This window comes from Herpailurus yagouaroundi, unplaced genomic scaffold (assembly GCF_014898765.1).
Source record: "Herpailurus yagouaroundi ecotype Mexico unplaced genomic scaffold, PumYag 188, whole genome shotgun sequence".
Lineage (NCBI taxonomy): Eukaryota > Metazoa > Chordata > Mammalia > Carnivora > Felidae > Herpailurus > Herpailurus yagouaroundi.
In genome coordinates this window covers 31,458,998-31,479,030 of record NW_024412419.1, presented here as the reverse complement: position 1 = coordinate 31,479,030, position 20,033 = coordinate 31,458,998, and the positions used below count along the sequence as shown (strand labels likewise).

Below are 20,033 nucleotides of genomic sequence, written 5' to 3'. Positions count from 1 at the left end.
TTGGTGCTGGATGGGTACTTTTTGTTTGCATGTGTTCCAGCAAAATTTGGATTATTGTTTTATATGCATGTGCTTTTAATTTGTGTGGGTGCTCTCTAGATCTCATCCTGTTGCTTAGTCTTCTAAGTACAATATTTTCAATATTGTCTAATCCCATGGCTTCTAACCACTGCCTACTGCCCCTAGGGATTCATCCATCACATTTTTTCTATCCAAGTCTTGGGGATGGGCACCCAAATGGCCTCCAACTTCATGTGTCCCCAAATAATGCTGCAAGGAACATTTTCGTGTATGTCCCCTTGCGGACCCGTGAAAAATGTGCAATACACATTACGCCCATGATTGGAATTGTTAGGTCAGCAAGTCTGTGTCTATGTAATTTAAGGATTGTAAGCACACTCTCCAGAATGCCAACGAGCCACACTCCCGTCAGCTGTGCATGACGGTCCTCTTAAACCTACGTCCCCACCGACACATGGAATGACCTCGTTCTTTTTTACACGAAATATACCATTTAGGGAGGTATCATGCATTAAATCGATTTTTTTAAGAGATGTCTGCGCTCATTTTTCAATATGTCCTGTAGATATATTTGCATTTATAGCCACATCTCCTCTCTCAGGTGTTACATTCATTAAAAGCAGATACCAGGCGTCAACAACTTTGTTTTTGAATAGTTTTCATACAAATTATGAATGAACAAAGGAGTGAATTCTATTAAATCTGCTTCTCAGCACTATCCCTTGATCTTTCCTCAGACTCCATTTTCAGTCGGTGCCCTTGAAATCTGATCTCAGTTTCTTCTCCTTGCTTCAGTGTTAAGCTTATTTAAGGTTTTTAGGTTCTGTCTAACTCACTCTGAAACAAACAGAAATGCCAACGCTGGGTCCTCATCCTGTGGAGTGAACAATGGCTTTCAAACATTTTTTACCATAATCCACAGTAGGTCTATTTTGCATTATGACTTAGTACGTACCTATGTATGTAATTATGAGCTTACATACTTATAGAAAAATAGTATTTTCGCCATTGTTTTGGAAATAGACGCCATCTATTTCCAAATCTGTTTCATTAGTTTTCATTAAAAATGCACCGTGGGGCGCCTGGGTGGCTCAGTCGGTTGAGCGTCTGACTTCGGCTCAGGTCACGATCTCGCGGTCCGTGAGTTCGAGCCCCGCGTTGGGCTCTGTGCTGACTGCTCAGAGCCTGGAGCCTGTTTCGGATTCTGTGTCTCCCTCTCTCTCTGACCCTCCCCCGTTCATGCTCTGTCTCTCTCGGTCTCAAAAATAAACGTTAAAAAAAAAATTAAAAAAAAAAAAAAAACACCGTAATGAGATACCTCCACACACCTATGATAGAAGCTAAATTAAAATCCAAACACCTAATGATAGCAAGTGCTAGAGATAATGTAAAGCTACTAGAACTTTCAAACACTGCTGGTGGGGAGTCCAAAACGGTACAGTGTGATTCAGCAATCTCACAGCTAGGTATTTATGCTAGAGAAGTGAAAATTTGTGCACATAAAAGCTTTACATTAATATTTGCAGCAACTTTATTCATAATCACCAAAGACTGGAGATGACCTAAGTGTGTTGCGTCAGGTGTTGGCTAAACAAACCTTGGTTCCTCCGTACAAAGGACTTGACCCTCAGCAATAAAAAGCTGTGAACTCAACTGCTCTGTGCAGCCTCTTGGATGAATTTCAAGGGCATACCACTGAGTAAAAGAAGCCATCCTCAAATGGTTGTATACTGCATGAATCCAGGGATGTGACAGTCTCAAAAAGGCAAAATTAAAGTGTTGGCAAGCAGATCATGGTTGCCAAGGGTTAGGAGTGAAGGGAGGCTGTGACTACAGAGCTTCGATGGAATTTTGCGGGGTGGTTTCTGAGTGTGGGCAATAGTTATACAGATCCATCGGTGTGTTAAAATTTATAAAACTGTACATTACAATAGACTGAAGAATATTTGTAAAGGAGAGTTGGTCCAAATGAGCTTAAATGAAGCTGAATCGAGGTTGGCAGATAGCACAGCACCTGCTGGCAGACGTAGAAGCACTGAATGAAGAAGGTCAAGTCCAGGTGTGTGAACCAGGGTCATGGCCTGTGTTGAGTCCCTGTAGGCTGAGGAAAAAGGGTGGTACCAGGTTCTCAGAGCAGAACAGGGAGGTAGTATACCAGCATCCAGAATGAACAAGAGCAGCTAACAGCCATGGGTTGGAACCTGCCACTCGGCGCAATTTAAATTCAATGCCTTAAGTGTTAATTGAGCACCTACTAGGTGGCAGGCACTGTTCTGGGCACTGGGGATATAACGGTGAGAAAGATACCTGGCTCTGAGCTCTTGAAGCTGATGTTCTAGTGGAGTAGGTGTGGAGAAAGAAATAAAATAACATTGTATTTTAAATAAATAAAATATTTATACATTTCCGTATACATTAAGAAAAGAAAGAAGATTCCAGTTAACAGTAAGTGCTGTCGTGCTGTAAAGAAAATAAACAGGTGGTGTGTGTGTGCATGTGTGTAGCGGGGGAATCTAGAATGAGCAGTCAGGGAAGCTTTTCTGAAGGAGGTGACATGAGGGAGGAGAATTAAGGACGAGCATCCTCTTCCTCCCACCTTATGTGAAGGAAATAGCACTGAGTTTTCAGACAATAAATTAATTAAAAAAAAAAAGCTGGTTACAACTCATTAAATTGATTCTATGGTCACTAATGAGTCATAGCCCACAGTCTGAAATAAAATAATTTTAATACACCCAATGACAGATGTTGCTGGCAAGCCCTTAATTCGCTTTGGCTTTTGGTTTTGTCGCATGGTATCACTATGGTCCAGACGGTTTCCTGCTTTTGACTCCCAGTTCATGCGTGATCATATTCCCCTGGGAGCGCTGAAACAATTCCAATTCCTGGAGAATTACCAGCGAGCAGGCTCTCTGTGTACGTAAGTTATGTTGGCGCTAACATTCTTGACAACGATGCTTTGAAAAATACAAGTTAAAATAGCCTGTGGATTTTTTAACTTCACAGGCAGCAAAAGATTTCAGATGAATTCTTTGGAGCGCTTAATGGATCTTCTTCTGGAAGATTTCGCAGACTCTCCCGCTGGGCCTCGAGTGAAGCGTTTACTATCTGTGGCTGAAAAGGATTGCCACTCTAACGTCAGTGTGTTTGCTTGGAAGACGGGGCAGCCTGGGGTTACGGTGTCCGGGACCTCGCATCCCCGGAATTGTATTGCGTGTCTGGGCATTACTTTCTTTTGTGACTCGCTCTACTGCTGTATCACTCAGCTCTGAGTTCAGGTCACACCCAGCTTTGAAAGTGTCACACAGTTCCGTCCCCACACTTAGAGAAAGCTGCTAGTGTTGCCTTGGGTCTGGCAGGTTCTGTGCTGAGCCCTCTGATGCCTCCTCTCGTACTCACCACCCCCCCTCACTTTTCACTGCCTCGTCAGTGGGCCAGGAGTGCACTCCTGTTCTTCCCACTGCCCTTCCCAGCAATCATCATTTTAAGACTCTGCTTCTGCCATTTCCACAGCCTCTGAGCAAATCCAGTTGGCACTCTGCTTTCTTAGCGCTTGGAAAAAAGTGGGGAAACACAGGCTGGACAAAGAGGGAGAAGAATAAAGTTGATTTTTTTCACTGTTGTGTTTTCCAGTGTGGTTTCCAGAAACTCGTTGTGCTTAAAAGTGGAGTGAGCCAGTTTGCCACTTAGTTTTAATTTTTAACTTCAAGAGATCGTTCTGGAAACATCTATCAAGGCTTTGTTAACAAAACACGATAAAAACCGTTCTCCCTCCTCAGTGCCCCCCACAGCCTCATTTTCTTTGTGACCGTGTCGTAAGGGGTCCAGCCCATGATCTCGAGCTGTTACTTGGCCCTGCAGAGTTCAGCTCCTTTGCCCAGCCCATTTTCTTTGCCCAGCCTGCCCCCTGTCCCTCCCTCTAGCCTGAGCTCAGACCTCACCTTCTAAATGAAGCCTACCTTGACCTCCTCCCAGACACTCTCAGCTCACTTTCTCTTACTCCGCTTTTTCTGTTTCTTTTTTTCTTTTTCATAGCACATACCTCCTGTTAATATAATGTAAATTTAACCTTTCCATCTTGTTTGTGGTTTCTTGTCTGTCTCTAATGGACCTCGCTCCACAGAATATAAGAACGGGCATCTTTATGTTGCTCGGAAAGCGAAATATCCAATCATCCCTCTAAGGTTTTCTACACCACATTTGTGTGATCTGATTATTGCCTAAATAAACAATCCGTTCACACACACACACACAAAATGAGTTCATTATTGTCCTGTAGGCCTGTGCTGTCTAATAAGATAGCCATTAGTCACACGTGGCTATTTAGATTTGAAGTAATTAAGGGGCACCTGGGTGGCTCAGTGGGTTAAGTGTCTGACTCTTGATTTGGGCTCAGGTCATGATCTTATGGTTGTGAGATCGAGCCCCACAACGGGCACCATGCTGGGTGTGGAGCCTTCTTAAGATCCTCTCTCTCTCCCTCTGCCCGCTCCCCAACCTCAAATAAATAAATAAATAAATAAATAAATTTAAAGTGATTAAGATTGAAAAAATTAAAGGTCATCTCCTCAGTCATACTGGCCGTATTTTGGGTGTTCCATAGCCACGAGTGGCTAGTGGTACTCTTATGGATAGTACAGGTATAAAACACTTCCATCCTAGCAGAAAGTTCTATTGGACAGTGCTGCTATAGATGAATCAGTTTGTCAGTATATTGGATTTTTTTTAATTCAAGCGATAGCTGTCTACTTAGTGTCTACTCGGAGTAAGGTACCATGATAAGAAATACGTGTTGCGCAAGGAGGATTCAGAGAACGTGCCTCTTTCAGCAAGTGGGTCTGAAGATAAATACAGCATGAAAAGATATGGGTCAAAAGCCTTGAGATAGATACAGATAAAGTACTGCGGGAATTCAAAGGAAGGAGAGATTTATATTTTTCAGTTCAGGGTAGGAAATCAAGGAAGACTTCTTGGAGGAGGTGGGTCTGAAACAGAAAACTGCCCATTACTGCGCTTCGGAAGCTCAGAACACTCAACACCTTGAGATAACTAGAGGAGAGGACCTGTATAAGGAAATAACCTGGTGGGAAAGTTAATTCCAAACAAGGACATTAACAACGATAGTTCCCATGGCTTTGGAGTTCTGCCTTTACTTCTCCCTCACCTTGGCCTCGGGATGAGTCTTCCACCTGCAGAAACAAAGACTTCTGGTCCTGATGCCCTCTGCTTACACAGAGCTGAGAAAAGCAGGTGGAAACTCACAGCACTTGAAGAGCTGTTTTTCTTGAATTCTCCACCTCTGTGTGGGAATTCAATCCCTGGAGAATCTTCTGATGCTGCTTCCTTCTGTGGAACAAAGACGTCTTGACCTAGAGAGCTATATCGTAGGATGATGAGTGATTGAATGTGATTTTTCGGGTATCTGAGATTCTTCACCTGGACTCATTTACCCTCTCCCCTGAGCCCATAGGTGCTGACTCATGACCAATGTGGCCTTCGCTCACAGGTGGAGAACCCAATACTCCCAGTGGAAAATAAACCCAGGTCAAAGGAACAAGGCATATGGGGAGAACAGTTATTTCCACAGAAAATTACATTTCTAAGAGCTGGTCTAGTTCTGTCATGCCACTAACGCAGTTTGAATATTTCTGGAGTGCTTCATCGGCTATCGTTCAGCCAGCCACAATGCCCCCCCCCCCCCCCCCCCGGCCACCAGCCATCTAGATAGATGAGTCTTCTGTGTTTTACACCAGAGGTCAGCAGACCATGGCCCATGGACCAAATCTGGCCTATGGCTTCTTTCCTCCAGCTTGTGAACGACGGCTGGTTTCTACACTTTTAAACGTTGGCAACTATCAAAAGAAGAATAATATTTAGCGACACATGAACATTTTTATGAAACTCATTTCCATATCCGTAAACAAAGTTATGCTGGAATACAACCACATCCATGTATTTACTTTCTGTCTATGTTTTCCTGCTACGGTGGCAGAAGTGACACAGTGTGACCAGGTGGCCTGCAAAGCCTGAAATATTTGCTCTGCGGCCCTTTACAGAAAAAGGTTGCCGATCCTGGTCCGGACCATCAACATCTCGAGGCACCGACGAATATTGATAATCACCTTCTCTTGCTTCTCAAGCTCTTTGTGGTTGACAAAACACTTCCCCGGGCACCATTTTCACCCGTGTCTTGAGTTGTCCTGGGCTTTGCCAGAGCCCCAGCAGGCTGATGCTGCTTTCACAGACAGACATGAACCCACAGAGCCAACTCCCCAAATGAGGTCATTGGGGAACAGAAACAGGTCAAAGGCATTTTTCACAACAGCTACGTTCAGGCAAAATTCAGACCCATGCAGTGCACCAGCATCACTAAAACAGAATCGAAAAGCAATGATTTCCCTCTTCCCAAACCATTTGGTTTCTGTAAGTTTATATTATTTGAGAGGGGGCCCTTCACAATTATGACACAGAGCCTAAGACAATGCAACCAATGAAATAAATGAAATTCTTCCTCTTATATAGTCACAGGGGACTCTCTGAAGTGCGTTTTGGGGCAATTCTCTTACATTCTTATAGGCCGAGCATAGTAAATCCTGCGTAATTGTATACACATTTAAATCAGCCAGGCCATCATTTATTCACATCCGATTGATGCTTCTAAAGCATTGTTAAGCGCTGTTAGATTTTGTTATAAAAGAAAACTATTATAAAAACAAACACATTTCCTGATTCAGTGGTGTTCATTCTCCCTGCTCGAGGAAACACACTCAAGCACCCAAACACAGTGGGCTGGATGTGACAGCAGTTTCGCACGAAGCACTCCTGGAATAAAGGTTAGAAATTACCTAGTTCTCCCAGGGAATGTGGGGGAGATGAGGGTTAGAAACGGCTCCGCAGAGGAGGTGCCACCTGCACTGGGCCCAGAGAGAGAGAGAGAGAGAGAGATGCTTTGGGTTGACCAGAAAGACACGGTACTGGGGAAGGGGGATGAGAAGATTCTGGATGAGGCCCTGAGGTATGGAAGGGCCTGTCTCGTTCCCTGCTGGGTCTCCAGGGCTGGGGACGGGGCTGGCGTCTCATGTGTGTGCAACAAGTACCTGTGGGATGAATGAGGGTGATGTGCTTAGGGGTGGTGCTAATCCAGAAGGAGTGGGGGTGGGTGTGTGGATGCTATTGGGGAACCATCGTAGGGACGAGATGGGGCCGACGTTTAACATGCTATTTCACGCGTCTGTGGATAAATAAATAGCTCGTCGTGGAACCCCTGGAAACAGCTTGTGCTGGTTCTTCAGTGGCATGTCTGAAGCTTTCTCCTGCTCTGGCACATGTGGTAGACGTCGTGCGCGTGTTTCACGTTCCCGTGACACCTCCAAAATGGCCCAGGGCATTCGGCTAATAGTACTGAGATGCCCAGCTGTTAATGACATGTCAGTAACAGCCACCTGTGGGCTGTGTGGTCTTAGGGCTGTTGTATTTGGAAGGCACTATTGTTTCTCTCCCTCAAAAAAGCATATTGAAATTCGAGTGAGCAAGTTATATTATAATGGCACTGATCTTAAATCAACTGCTCTCACTGATTTATTTTTAAGGGACCTTATTTGTGCTTGTTGGCACTTTTCATGAGCAAATTACTTTCAATCTCCCAGTGAATTGAGATATAACAACTGCAGGCGCCTGGCTGACCCAGTTGGTTGAGCATCTGACTCTGGGTCAGGTCATTATCTTAGTGTTCGTGGGTTCGAGCCCCCTGTCGGGCTCTGAGCCAATGGCTCAGAGTCTGGAACCTGCTTCGGATTCTGCGCCTCCCTGTCTCTCTGCCTCTCCCCCGCTTGTGAGCGTGCGAGCCCTCTCTCTCTCTCTCTCAAAGATAAACATTCAAAAATATCTAACAACTGGGTTTACGAGCCACTACTTTGTATTACAAAAAGCCTTGACATTTATAGACCCATGACATTTATAGTCATGGACTTAGTGACTGAGGATCCATTCCGTATGGTGATTTTTCTGAAGCACAAATTTGAATCCCATGGCCAGTGAGGCCACAGGATGGGAGTGCCTCCATCAGCTAGCGAACCCGGCCCACTGCCCACCTGCTCATGTCCACGTAGCATTAACATTTTCTACTTGACTTCAGAGTCCCTGTGATCCTTGGGAACTGATTGAGAGCAAAAGTTTGTAGAAAATGGCCCCAGGAGAAACAGCAGCTGCTGGTGATGACGTTAAGACAGAGAAGCCGTCAGACAAAGAAGGATCCTGGGGCAGGTTCATAAATGCCTATGGAGAATCATTAAGAATACAAAGGTCACTCAAAATTTTCATTTCCACTCGACTGCATGGTACAGAGGGCATGTGAGACTCTGCTGCCATTCACAAACACCTCCAGACACATCCCACCTGACTGTGAAGGGTCAGCCATATCCCCCAACACTCCCTTGGCAATTTGTTTTTGCTGTGAATCTGCGTGACCCTGAAGAAAGAGTTGGCAAATCAAAGATAAACATCAAACCAGACTTGGTCTAATTGCATAAATTCCAGATTGATGAAGCCTGAGCTAATGAGGTTTCATGCCCTAAAGGAAGTCTTAATCCTTGTCACCATCACCGTCACCGGGGCTGGGGATGTCTTTCCTGAAGAGGCTCACTCCCCGGGGCTCAGCCAGCCCCACGAGGCTGCGTTGCAACATGCTCCTCCTCTCTGCATCTCCGATCTTGGCACTTAAAAATAACGTGCCCTTCGTGACACTTTCCAGGTTATTCTTCCAGGTGGAAGATTGGCAAAAGCACAGGATTACCCATGAGCCTTCTTTGGATGCTGCTCCGCTCTCTCGTTCCCTTCTGATGCTTAGGCATCGGCCACTGGGAGTTGTCCACCTTGAGTTGTGAAGTTTGGTGAATCTCTCTCATGGCCAGGAAGCTAGACTCAGGTTAAGAATTACGATTCAATTTCAAATTGTGATGCTTCTGTTGGGGCACATGAGGAGGAGACCCTAAATAATGATTTTAGGCATAATCTCCAAGGATTAATTAAGAATACATTTCACTTTCTTTTTTTTAACGTTTATTTATTTTTGACAGAGAGCACCTATGCAAGCTCAGGCCTGCGAGAGAGGGAGGGGGAGGGAGGGGGTGGGGGGGGAGCAGGAGAGGGTCAGAGAGAGAGGGAGACAGGGGATCCGAGCAGGCTCCATGCTCTCAGTGCACAGCCCGACACGGGGCTCGAACTCACAAACTGTGAGATCATGACCTGAGCAGAAGTCAGATGCTCAACAAACTAGGCCACCCAGGTGCCCCTACATTTCAGTTTCTTGAACTCATGTCTTTTAAATAGCAGCTTGCTTTCAGAAGGCTCCTGACTTTTAAGGTCTTTTTATATTAATTGTCTGATTTTTTTTTATTTATGTAGATCCTATGGATAACAACATAAATCACAATAATTCAATAGAACAACATGTTATTATACCAATACAGTAGGTGAGGAGGTTACAGTAATCACTCAGAGCCATGTAGAGAAATGGTCCTTTGATCTTACTTTAAGAAATGTATGTGGGGGAGCCTAGGTGGCTCAGTCGGTTGAGAGACCAACTTCGGTTCAAGTCATCATCTCACGGTTTGTGAGTTCGAGCCCCGCATGGGGCTCTGTGCTGACAGCTCAGAGCCCGGAGCCTGTTTCAGATTCTGAGTCTCCCTCTCTCTCTGCCCCTCCCCCGCTCATGCTCTGTCTCTGTCTCTGTCTCTCTCTCTCTCTCAGAAATAAATAAACATTAAAAAAAAAAAAAAGAAATGTATGTGGAGTTCATGTAGAGTCATGTTTTTTCTCGGTTTCAAGTTCATCATGAGGTGACCAGAAGCCCTATTAGACATTGAACCATGGTGGGATATCCACCCAATTAAAAATGAGATTGCATCCCCGTCAGGCAGGGCAGAGGCCCTATGGACTTTTGAAGACTCCATGAGAACATCTGAGATCTGAAAACAATGTAAGTGGACTGGTTACACGGCTTGCTTTTTCAGGGATGTGAGAGGAGAATCAGAGAAATTGGGGCTCTCTGCGGGGATGTGTGCAAGGAGCTATGTGGTCAAGGGAAAACTTTTTTCAAAGTAGGTAATCCTTAGGCATTGTCTATGCTGGCCACAGTGGTCCAAAACGGAGGGAGGAGAGGGGGAGGCAGGACAGAAGGAGCCAGCTGTAGGAGTGAAGTCTGAGAAGACAGCAGGTCATGGGGTGTGTGGCATGTGGGTATGCTGTGCCAGGATCATGGAGTTCGTGTCATGTGGGGCTAAGGGCCTTCATCAAATCTAGGGTTCGATGACAGCCCAGAGCCTGCTTGGGATTCTCTCTCTCCCTTTCTGTCTGTCCCTCCCACTCGTGCTTACTCTTTCTCTCTCTCTCTCTCTCTCTCCAAATAAACACATAAACATTTAAAAAACTTGGGGGGTTCAAATCTTATCTCTGCCAGTTTGTAGAAATGTGTGAATTTGTGCAAGTTAAAGTCTCTAAGTGATCATCCCCTTATATGCAAAATGGAGGGAATAAGGTCTCAAATTCAAATCCCTACCCTGAGTTACACACACACACACACACACACACACACACACACACGTGCACGCACATACATGCACGCATGCTTGCACATGAGTCACCCATATGTGATGAAAGATTAGGTCCTCAGTCTTTCCACAACTTGCCTTCTGTCATTCTCTGTCTTCCCAACCCTCATTGGCCTTCCCCCAACTTGCAATTGCTCCTTGATGCTGGTCTGCTGGGTCTTTACCTGCCTGGGACAAGATTGTGCGGGGACAGCGGGGAGCCAGCTGGGAGGGCAGGATGGCAGGACAGCGGAGGAGAGGAGGGGATACTAGGAAGTGGGGGAAGGGGCGAGTAGGGATCGCCGTGTGCTTGTCAGACACGGTGCTGGTCATGTTTATATTCCTTGCCTCCTCTAATTCTCACAGCAAGGCCTGGTCCTTGGCATCCAGGGGCGGATGGTGGAACAGGAGACATTAGGGCCTTGAGAGGGCAGGGCTAGCCCAGCAGCCTTCCCTGCTATCTGTCCCGCCTGACTCCTCAGGAAACACACGGTTCAGCCTCAGAAAAAGGATGATTTTGTGGCAAGGGAGGAAGAGGGGTCTTTCTCATCCATCTGCAAACCTAATTCCTCTGTGAATGGAGGCAGGGCCTTCTGGTTAACAATAGGGGTGAAAGGGAAGGTGAATGTTTCCATCAACACAGAAATGATGTATCAGAGGAGCAGGGAGTGTAGGAAGGAAGGACTGTGCCCCTTAAGTAAAGGAAGTCAGGGCTTCTGAGAAGCAGTGAAAAAACAGGAATGCCCAAGGATGCTCAGGAAAAGCTACACACACTTCCAGCCATGGCCCATCTGTGGACTTAGGAACCGGACAGTTCTGAGTTAGAATTGTGTTTTTGTGGCTCACTCGTTGTATGACCTCGGACAAGTTAGTTAGCCTCTCTGGACAATAGTCTTTGCGCTTGTAAAATGAGAACAATTCCAAATGACTAAAACCCCAAAGGACAATCCTAACATGAAGATTGACATTTCCAGGACAATCACGTGCATTACAATTAAATATATATGGTGTTGAATAGCATCTAGCTTTTCATTGTTGCTTGAAAAAATCATTACTGTATTTTCATTATCACTTAAAAATTTCAAATCAAGGTTGGGTGCAAAAATCCTTGGCTTCCAGGGGACACGGGCCTGAGCATCCCCTAACGCCGAGACGGGCAGAACCTCTCAGGGCATGGCTGGCACAGGAGATGCCAAGAAATGACATGTGGTCTTCCGGTAGGGACTCCAGAGGGGGCTCTGGCGAGATCGAAGTGTCTGCTTCCACCTATCCAAGGTCTACCTGTCAGTCTCAACCCCGTGAGTTTCTTGGAAGCCCCCGGTGCAATCGAGCCACTTTCCCTTTTGATTCTTTTCCCGAGCGCCTGCTAGGTGGCTGCGTGTACAAAGGCTGAAGATGTTGGTTTCTGTGGGCTGCACCGCAGCTCAGGAAGATGAAAGGAAGCCACAGACCATGCCCCCCAACGGGGTGGTCCTTGCCCTGCCCGCCTGGGTGGCTCCCCAGTGCAGGATGCAGACAGCGGGCCGTAGCCTTGAGCCACGCAGGAGACGGTTCTGAATTTCCCAGAAAACAGCTTGCATAACACGGAGTATCAGTTTTCTCCTTGGCTCCTTCCCCCATGTACCAAGATAACCGAACCAGTAACACAGAACACTCCGTTTATTTGGTTGTTGGGAAAAACCAAAAACACCCCGAGGGAAGGAAGGCCAAAGTGCCTTGGAAAGAGACTGGCAGATCGCGGCAGCCCAGCCCAGATGTTCCCTGCACCCCTGGATGCAAGGCACGCCGCTGTGAAGGGCTCCCCTTGAGTCCGGGCTGAGGCCCTTCGGCAGAAAGTACCCGAAGGCCTCCCTCTGGGCGTGGGAGATTTCTGCTGGCTAAATGGAGCCAGTAAATGCCTTCTAAGGTCTAACTGGGGGAAGAAATGGAAAACAAAGAAGAGGATGAGGGAGAACAGAGAAGAGGCAAACGAAGGAAAGTAGCCAGCGCCCTGGACGCCAGACTTGCAAGCGAAGCCAAAACTGCCAGGTTCCAGAGGCTTCTACAGGCTTACAAAATGCTCCAAAGTATGGCATTTAATCTTTCCGTAAAATTCTCATTCCCTCCTCTTCTCTTTCTGGAAGCGCCAGATGCGACCCCCAGCTCAGGCTATCACTGCGGGAGCGATTTCGCCTCAGGGAGCTTGTGTTTTATCACCTGTAAAATGGCCATAATGACCTTGTGGGGAGAATTCAAAGAGCCAAAGTGTGAAAGTGTTTCACACGGTGTCTTGCACGAGCAGTTTGTGGGTTTCCTGCCTTGACTTGCTTTCGGGCTCTCAGGAGCCAACGGGAAACGGAAAACGCTGTCGAACAAACTATGTGAATTCAGGAAAGACTCGCCAGGATTCTGAACTATTTTTGAGACCCAGTTGGGTCCAAAAAACAGACGCGGATTCCCCAACTAGTGTGTGTGCCACACGGGATACGGGGCAAGACGATGTCCTCTGTGCAAGGACTTGTGGAGAGTCCTTGGATGCCACCGTGCCCTTCCCCTGGGCTTCCGGCCGGTGGGCTCATTGCTGTGCCTGTCTCTGTGGATATTTATTCAACCACCAGAATCGAGAGGAATAGTCAGCAGGCACTTGTGTGGGCAACTTTTGTGTCACTACAGGGTTATGGGGATAAAAAGCAATGTGGAAATATCCAGGGAAGATGTAAATAGCCAGAGGAATCTCTATCCCCTCAGAAGGGAAGTGGCTAAAAAGTCCCATTTCTACAGGCCAATTATCTTGTGGTTATTTATTTAGTTAGTTAGTTTACTTTAGTTTCAGAGAGTGAGAGCAAGCAGGGGAGGGACAGAGAGAGAGAGAGAGAGAGAGAGAGAGACAGAGAATCCCAAGCAGACTGCACTGTCAGTGCAGAGCCGGATGCGGGGCTCGAACTCAACGTACTGTGAGATCATGACCTGAGCCGAAGTCAAGAGTCGGGTGCTTAACCGCACTGAGCCCCCCGGGCGCCCCTACGTACATTTATTTAATCTAACAGAATCTTGTATGGCGGGAACTTTTGGCGCCATTTTATGAATGAGGAAACTAAGGCCCACAGAGTTTAAGTCCCTCGTGCAACTTTGTCCACGGAGCAAGTGCCGGGTCTGGATCTGAATCCGATTCTGGGCACAGTACTTATTTTATATCCTGCCACCTTTCCCTGGAAGCCTCAATTTATGGAAAACAAATGAACCCCAGGGAGAAAGCAGCACATTTCCCCTGTGCTCTGCACACTTTCCTAATCTTTCTCTGGAAATAGATAACGAAGCCACCAGGACCCCCCAAGGCAGCCGTGGCCATCTATCTGCACAGTGGATTTGGGGCCTCATGGCTTTCCCAATCAGGCTTTTGCGTCTCTGCCAGCTCGGTATGGAACATCTCTGGGTCTGCTCTCTCCCCTCAGGAACCCAAGAGTCTGTCTCTGCATGTGTTATCAGACCTGCTCAAGAGTTGCACATGTCAGCGCGGAACAGAACTTTGATGTTGGCCCTGCATCTAGGAAAGCCTCGCTGCTGCCCTGCTCTGGCTGGAGCTCTGTGTCTTTCATCAAGTCCCGCAAGACGCCTCGCCGCCTGCCAGGATGAAGGCAAACAAAGCAGGACACTCACAGGGTCAACGCTCCTCCACGGGACCTGCCTTTGGACAGGGTGTCGATTACTCTGTGGCTCCCAACCTTAACTTCCTTCGGGGGAGGGTATCTGGATTCTTGCTGGGTCTGCATAGTCCGTGGCTCCTCTGGAAACAGAAGGTAACAACGGCGAGGTGAGTGCGTGCTCAACTCAAAGCAAACAATCGCCTCAGATCAGAGTCTGCAAGGTGTACCCACATTTGTCATCTCGCGCCCTTCCCACCGGGAGCCTGTGAGCTGGCACAGCTGGAAGAAGTATTCCCAACAACACGTACTCGGCTTGCTGAGATCACGCCGAGCCGTGCCTCTGGGCTCCTGACGAGACTGTCCTGCAGGTGATGGGTGTTCCTGGATGACACCTCAGATCTCTCTGTGATGAGATCTCCAGGATTCTCTATCATAGGCACCTCTTTCTTTATCCCCAAGTTGGGCCCGTCAACAAGGCTCTTCCGTTAGGCTCTTCACTTTCTCCTTGTCTTCTTTTCCTCTAAGCCTTGAATTCCTTCCTGGTTGGCATGCCTTTCCCTGCTGTGCTCTTCCGGGCTAAAGAGCAAGGGCTCCCAGTGGAGCAGTTACTGTGTATGGCTGCAGACACAGTGGGGCACACTTGGAATGATCCGGGCATCGCGGGTGATGCCCGGACGCGGGGTTGTGGACAATGGTGCCTCGGGAGGATCGATCTCAGGAGGCTGCTGCCTCCTGCTGGCTAATAATGTTACAGGCTAGTCCATTTTTTTTCCCACTCTCCTTTTCTTCTAAGGGCCCACGTACTGTATAATCCATTTTACGTGCCCTCTTTTTTTTTTTTTTTAATTTTTTTTCAACGTTTATTTATTTTTGGGACAGAGAGAGACAGAGCATGAATGGGCAAGGGGCAGAGAGAGAGGGAGACACAGAATCGGAAACAGGCTCCAGGCTCTGAGCCATCAGCCCAGAGCCCGACGCGGGGCTCGAACTCACGGACCGCGAGATCGTGACCTGGCTGAAGTCGGACGCTTAACCGACTGCGCCACCCAGGCGCCCCATGTGCCCTCTTTATCGTACACCAAATTTACATGTGTATTTGGGTGTACTTCGGGCCATTCCATTCTGTTTCACTGGTCAGTTCACCTGTTCATTCACAGTACTGGTTGACTTCTTAGAGCTTAATAATACTTTTTTTTTTTTTTTTTCCTGTCTGGTAGGTATGGTTGCCCTTCATTACTTGACTTCTTCGGAAGCTCCATAACTATACTTGCTATTGTTTTTCCATTTGAATTTTAGGACACAAAAAGAAACTTGTTGGTGTTTTAATGAGAATTACACTACATTTGTAGATTAACTGAGGAAACTTTGATAACTTTAGGATGCTGTCTTCTTAGTCAAAATACAGTATGTCTTTCTACTTGTTGGGGCCCTGAGATTTCTGCTTGTCTATCAAGCAGTTCTTAGATTTATTCCTAGAAATTTGATTCTATATTGTGGTTATGGTAAATAAGGCATTACCTTCCATTCCATCTATTCAACTATTGCTTGCTACACACTGATGTATTATTACACTGTCTTAGCAAACTCTCTTATTTTTGAAAATAGTTCTTCAGTTACTTCTCTCAGTTGTTTTCGTGTGTACAGATTAATTTACCTACATAAATAACGGTATTTATTATACGCTGTTAATATATTACTTCTAAATAGATACTGTCATTTATTTGTCTTTTTAAATTAGAGCTGCTACTTCCAGAACAATATTAAATAATAGTAGTGATTAATGTCATCCTTGTCTTGCTCCTGACTTCAGTACAAATATTTCTAAATTCTGTGTTAATAGCATGATGGACTCAGATAAATATCTTTTATCATTTGAAGAAAGTATCTTTTTATTTCTATTTTGTTAAGAGTTTCTTTTTTATTTATTGTATTGTATTGTATTGTATTGTATTGTATTGTATTGTATTTTTTAAATGTTTTTATTTATTTTTGAGACAGAGAAAGACAGAGCATGAGCAGGGGAGGGGAAGAGAGAGAGGGAGACACAGAATCGGAAGCAGGCTCCAGGCTCTGAGCTGTCAGCACAGAGCCCGACGCGGGGCTTGAACTCATGGAGTGTGAGATCATGACCTGAGCTGAAGTCGGACGCTTAACCCACTGAGCCACCCAGGCGCCCCAAGAGTTTCTTATTTAATCAAGAAAGGAGACAATTCTATACTGTGAAATGTTCTATCTGTGTGTATGTTTTATCATGAATATTTTAGTAATTAGCATTTGTTGCTTATAAATACATGGACATAAATATGTGGAGGGGATACCAACTTTTATTTATTTATTTATTTATTTATTTGGTGAACGACTTTATTTTTTATACTGAAAGGCTGATAAAAACCATTACTAATCCTGCTAAAGAAAATCCCACATCTCAATCAGAGAGGATAACTGTATTTACTCATTAAATGCCATTTACATTTCCTACAACACAACTTGGAAACACCCAGCATGCATGTTTAATCTCAGTGGAATGGATTCAAGACCAAGTATATGTGTTACAAGCATCAAGGCCAGATTACAAATTATCATAGTTTATCACAATCATCATCGTCATCATCTTCTTGTTTTCTTTTCAGTGCATGTGCTGATTCGTTGGCTGTATTTTGCGATGACACCATGTTAGTGGTAATAAGAATGTTCTTGGACCCGATTAATGATGGATTAATCAGAACGTTCTGAACCGCGGATGTTGCAGGAATTGATGCTTTTGCAGTTGGGGGCTGTGAAGTGGGTCTCTGTACTGTAAACCTTTGCCCTGTGAGGGACATTGGAGTCCCTACTTTCGTTGACATAAACATGGTGTGTGGGGTTGGTGTGCCAAGCGTGGGAGTACTTGGTCCGCTAGTAATAACCACAGAACTGTTATTCTTCCCACAGAAGTAGATGCCTTTCTTTGTAAAGACTTAAGTCTATAGTTTGGAACAGTCAAGCAATATCAGGTGGCAACCTGGGGCCTGAATATGGCTTGATTAATGGCAAAGGACTTTTTGATTTCTTTGCCTTGCCATGTCTAATAAAAAATCTCTTGGGGGAGGAGAGGCAAAAGACTGATCAGCATGGCACTGGATCGCCAATCGCACACCATCTGCATCAACAGTAGCTTTCTTAGCACGGCTTGAGTAAATGTTTGCATCATCTAGAATTGTGGTCACGTATCAGAAGGCAAACTCCAACATCTGACTTATAACTCTTGGCTCATATTCTGTAATGCTCTTATCCTTCAGGATTTGTGCCATCATCCGTGGATCTTCAGGAATGCTCTTGGGACAAGCCCTCTTGCCAGACTCCATGATGTCCGTTGATCAGACTTCTTGAGCTCAATCACCCACATTAATGTATTTCAGTCCCAAGCCTGATGCAAGTTCTTTGCCTAGCATGGTTTTTCCAAGCCCTGGTGTACCAGTGAGCAGGATGTTCAGAAGATGTTTTAAAAGCTGATAAAATCAATGAAATCACAAAAGCTTGGAGACCAATGGGTTTACAAGATTATAGCAAAATTACTTAAAGTTTTAACGTTAACCACATGCAATTTAGCTTTTTTTTTTTTTTTTTTTAATGCAGAAAGCACTTGGGGATCTTGAATGCTTTAGGCTCATCATTATGGATATTGATTATCTTCACAGTTGATGGGAGATTGGTTAACGAAGCATTGATCACTGGAAGGTCTTAGTTTACCTCTGGAAACTTCTGATTTCTGTGGCCCTCTAGGTGTCTTCCTCCACATCAGACAGTGTTCTGGTGAAGCAGTAATATGCTAGGTTTCCCCAGGCACACCCACAACTGCAGAGGCACCACAACAAGACAGAGGAGGCGTAGACTATGAGCCTGCGTAGCCTGGGCCCAGCCTCTCTGAGTCGTGCCTTGGACAAGGAGAGCGTCCTGGCTGAAAGATGCTCTCTCTGGCAAAGGCAAGGTGGTAACACACCTATGTGCAGACCAGTCAAAGGATGGGAAGGAAGCAGACCTCATAAAGACCTTGCTTCAGCGCAGTGGGACTTCCTGTTGGGCCCACTTCCAGAAGTCTTCCCGAGTAGATGATTCTGACAAGTAAAGAAACACAAGTATTCTTTGTAGTCATAAAAGGGAAAAGATGGCTAGAGGGATAAACATCTCAACCAACAAATTCTTTTTATGGGATGTCTGGCTTTTTGCAAATTTTTACTGAACCAAGACATGTGTTCTTTTTAAATTAATACATGCAGTGCAAAAACTCAAAACAATATGCTGATTTATTCCATAAAGATAATTCCCAGGCTAACTGTGGGTTTGTTTTACATTGTCAACAAGAGTAGGGAGTCAGAGGAGGAATCTTGTAAAATCCTGGAAATGAAAAGTTTGGGTCCACATGGAATGACTACTCTACAATCTAGAGTAAGTTCAATCTCAGCCTCTTTACTTCCCTCTGTGTCCTTCCCCTCCCTCCCCTCCTCTGTCTCCCTTTCTTCTCTCTCTCTCTCTCTCTCTCTCTCTCTCTCTGTGTGTGTGTGTGTGTGGGGGGGGGTCCCTGTAAGTATAGCAGAGCAAGGGAGAGACACATATGATTTATATCTTCTTTCTCCCAGCAGTGTTCCAATGCCACAGGTTCAATCTACCTGCTCAACTTTCTATATATGGAGTTTCTGAAGGTCTGTTTTGATGACCTCACCCTGGGACAGGAGGCAAATCAGAGCTTCTGTCAGTTTTCTTATGTCCTGCCAGGGTTAAGGCAAGGAAGAAAGGGTAACAACCTACTAGAAAGCGGCAAGGATGTTTTTGGCTGTAGGATCATCGAATTTAGTGCCATCAGGTTAGTCAGAGTGATTGAGTCAAGGAAGAAGATACCCAATGGGCACATGAAAAGATGCTCAAGTCATTAGGGAAGAGCAAATTAAAACCACAATGCAATGTCGCCACACCTAGGTTAGAGTGGCTGAAGTTAAAGACAGGCTGACCATGCCAAGTGTTGGTGAGGATGTGTAACAACTGTAACTCTCATTCCATCCATTCTGATGGGAATGCAGAATGGTACAGTCATCTGAAAAGCAGTATGTTTTCTTGTAAAGCTTCTTGTTTCTTGTAAAAAGTTTCTTGTAAAGCTAACAAATACTTACCATGTGACAACTCCACGCCTAGGTTTTTGCCTCCACCTTCCAAATAAAAACATGTCTTTGAAAGACTAGCATATGAATGTTCCTATCAGCTTCATTCATAGTAACCCCAAACTGTAAACAACCCCAAATAGGTGAGTTGAACTATTTATGACATACCAACGTGATACAATATTATACAGCAACAAAATGGAATGAACTATCGATATACCCAATAACATGGGCACATCTCAAAAAATGTGCTCAGAGAAAGAATGATCCCATTTGTGTGATATTCTAAAAGACAATCAACCTATAGTGCCAAAAAGCAGATTTCTGGTTGTCTGAGGCTGAAGTGCAGGTTGGAGATTGAGTGGGAAGGGACACAAGGGAACTTTCTGGGGTGATGCACAAATTTTATACCTTGATATTGCAGTGGAGGTTAAACTGGTGTATAAATTCGTCCAAACTCATCAAACTGGTCACTTAACATGAACGCATTTGGTTGTATATAATGTATGCTTCACTAAAGCTGATGTAGGAAGAGAAGGAGGAGGCCCCTCTTCTCATGAATGGGTCTCAGGACGCTGAGCCAGGGAGAGACAGCATCACTTCTGAGAAATGCCCAGGGGGTGGGGGGGTGATGGAGCAGTGAGCTCCAAATCGGCTACCGCGCTGCACAA

At 45.5% G+C, this 20,033-nt stretch overlaps 1 pseudogene; it reads right to left on the bottom strand.

Annotated features, from left to right (window-relative positions):
- Positions 1–16,655: 16,655 nt before the first annotated feature.
- LOC121044355 (transcription initiation factor TFIID subunit 9-like) lies at positions 16,656–18,363 on the bottom strand (annotated as a pseudogene).
- Between the last annotated feature and the right edge of the window lie 1,670 nt (positions 18,364–20,033).